Genomic DNA, 3540 nt, shown 5'->3' on the forward strand with positions numbered 1-3540 from the left:
GGGAATCAACCTAACAAAAGAGGTGAAAGACCTCTATAATGAAAACTACAGAACACTAAAGAAACAAATCAAAAAAGACCTTAGAAGATGGAAAGATATCCCTTGTTCTTGGATAGGCAGAATCAATATTGTCAAAATGACCATACTACCAAAAGCACTGTACAGATTCAATGCAATTCCAATCAAAATCCCAATGACATTCCTCATAGAAATAGAATAGGCAATCATGAAATTGATCTGGCAAAATAAAAGATTCAGAATAGCTAAAAGCAACCCTTAGCAAGAAGAGTGAAGCAGGTGGCATCACTATACCAGACCTTAAACTATACTACAGAGCAATAGTAACAAAAACAGATGGTATTGGCATCAAAATAGACGGGTAGTCCAATGGTACAGAATAGAGGACACAGAGACTAACTCACATAATTACAGTTATCTTACATTAGACAAATTCACCAAAAACATATATTGGAGAAAATATAGCCTCTTCAACAAATGTTGCTAGGGAAACTGGAAATTCATACTCAACAAAATGAAATTAAACCTCTATCTCTCACCATGCACAAAACTCAACTCAAAGTGGATCAAGGACCTATGAATTAAACAGAGACACTGAGTCCTGGAACTAGGAATTAAACCAGAGACACTGCATCTAATAGAAGAAAAAGGAGGCCCAAATCTCCATCATGTCATATTAGTCCACAATTTCCTTAATAAGACTCCTATAGCATAAGAATTAAAGTCAAGAATCAATAAATGGGATGGATTCAAACTAAAAAGCTTCTTCTAGGCAAAATAAACAATCAGTGAGGTGAATAGAGAGCCTACATCTTGGGAGCAAATTTTTACCACTCACACATCAGATAGAGCACTAATCTCTGGGGTATATAAAGAATTCAAAAAGCTAAACACCAAAAAAAAAAAAACCAAATAACTCAATCAATAAATGGCCCAAGGACCTGAACAGACACTTCTCAGAAGATGATATACAATCAATTAACAAATATATGAAAAAATGTTCAACACCTTTAGTAATTAGAACTATTAAAACTATTAAAATAAAGAATTAAAACTATTCTAAGATTTCATCTCACTCCAGTCACAATGGCAGCTATTAAGAACACAAATAACAATAAGTGTTGGCAAGGATGTGGGGGGGAAAGGACACTCATCCATTGCTGGTGGGACTGCAAATTGGTACAGGCAATATGGAAAGCAGTACAGAGATTCTTTGGAAAGCTGGGAACGGAATCACCATTTGATCCAGCTATCCCTCTCCTCGTTCTATACTCAAAGGACTTACAAACAGCATACTAAAGGGAGAGAGCCACATCAATGTTTATAGCAGCACAATTCACGATAGCTAAACTGTGGAGCCAATCTAGATGCCCCTCAGTGGATGAATGGATAAAGAAAATGTGGTATATATACACAATGGAATTTTGCTCAGCAATATTAGAGAATAAAATCATGGCATTTTTCAGGTAAATGGATGGAGCTGGAGAATATAATACTAAGTTAGCCAATCAAAAAAAAATCAAATGCTGAATGCTTTCTCTGATATAAGGAAGCTGATTCTTAGGGGAGTTGGGAGGAGAAGGATGGGAGGATTAGATGAACTCTAGATAGGGCAAAGAGGTGGGAGGAAAAGGAAGGGGACATGGGAGTTAAAAAAGATGGTGAAATGAGATGGATATCATTACCCTAAATACATGTATGAAGACACGAATGGTGTGAATATACTTTATATACAACCAGAGATATGAAAAATTGTGCTGTATGTGTGTAATATGAGTTATATTGCATTCTGCTGTCATATGAAACAAATTAGAATAAAAAAATAAATAAAATAACATTTGATCATGGACAAATTCCATAAAATAATAGCTATTATTACACATGAAATATATATGTATGGAAAAGTTTGTAAGGAAAGATGTTAGCTGTGATTATTTTGCAGTAGTTATGATCATTGATGATTTTTATTTGATTTTTTTTTAGGTTTTCCCAAATTATCTCTAATAAATGTGTATTAGTTATATAATTAGAAAAATGATATTTTAAGATAAACTAAAACACATTGTATTTAAGAATCTTTGACATTGAAAAAGTCACATAGGCACAGAAAAATAAACTATAATATCTCTGCATAGTATTATTACATACAGTATTATATACTTATAGTTCTGTAAAAATAAGCCTCTATATATTTCTTCATAAAACTTTCTGCAGTACAGAAATATTGTCAACAGTATTTTATAGTTTAAAAGTGTGTGCTATTTTTTTAATTAAATAGGAAACATTTTTGCAAAGTAACAAGTAGATCCTTTAAGACAACCTGGGCAAGAGCCATGCCTACATGACCAACCCAGTAAAACTGACCTCGGCTCTCAACAGAATCCATCTATTGCAATCTAATTTCTTCTAAATGGCTGACACCTAGACAAGGTCTGACAAACCATGTTTTTCTGAGTCACAACTCATTTAAATCAAAAGGCTTCCATGGGAATCAAAATTCCTGGGTACATTTTTTTCATTATTATTTTACCTTGATTCTCACTAATCCTCAAAAAGATAATATTTTAAAACAAGATAAACAAAATTCATTAAATTAATGACTGAATTCTGTCAAAATAACAACTTCTCTGTTATGTTTTGACATAACATCTTCCTGGGGTTTTTAATGGGAAAACACTATATTTAAGACTTGGTCAAAAGCAGGTTAATGTAAGTTCTTGATAAGACACTAACCTCTCTGAGGTTCAGATTTTTTTGTTTTTATCTGTAAAATTTGGATAATAAAATGTACTAGATAATTAAATGAGAAAGTATATGCAAAGTGTCTACCTCATAGCCTAGCAAATGTTGTGTGGAAATAAACAACCCAGATTCACTTTTTAAACTCCTTGAATGAAAAGATCCCAGAACTGGTCCTGGCATTAGGCTGTATGCAATATTTGGCTTTACAGTATGTTTCTTAGCTCTTCCTTATGGTCTGGTATATGAGTCCCTTAACCAAATATTTGTACATATGCAATAGTGGAGTAAGGGGGGATTTGGGAAGTAATTTGGGGGAAAATATTATAAAGAAATGTAACATCCAGTTTGTATGAACAGGAAAAAATCTGTTCAGAATTAATTATAAGAAAAATAAATTTATTCCATAATCATAAATGTAGTACATGTATTCAATGTGTTGTGCAGTGTGCTAAGTTCCTTTATAGTAAGACTCACATGTCATCATTAGGACAACACTGTAATGTAGTTATAATTGCCTTTTTTAATGAAGGCCCACTATTCCAAGCATCCAAATTCATGTATCCAGTGAAATGAAAGAGCAAGAACTCTGGCCCTGAGAAAGTCTATGGAAAATGGTCCACAGATTTTATATAAAGTAGTCTCGTAAATTTTGGGGGGCTTGGATTAAGAAATGTGCATAGATGTGCTCACAGTTTGGTCCAAATACAATGACAAACCTTAGGAGTAGTGACCTTTATCGAGGGACCCTGAATTTCCAAGCAGATGGATTCTTCATCATTC

The sequence above is a fragment of the Ictidomys tridecemlineatus genome, chromosome 14, assembly GCF_052094955.1.
Source record: "Ictidomys tridecemlineatus isolate mIctTri1 chromosome 14, mIctTri1.hap1, whole genome shotgun sequence".
NCBI classification, from domain to species: domain Eukaryota; kingdom Metazoa; phylum Chordata; class Mammalia; order Rodentia; family Sciuridae; genus Ictidomys; species Ictidomys tridecemlineatus.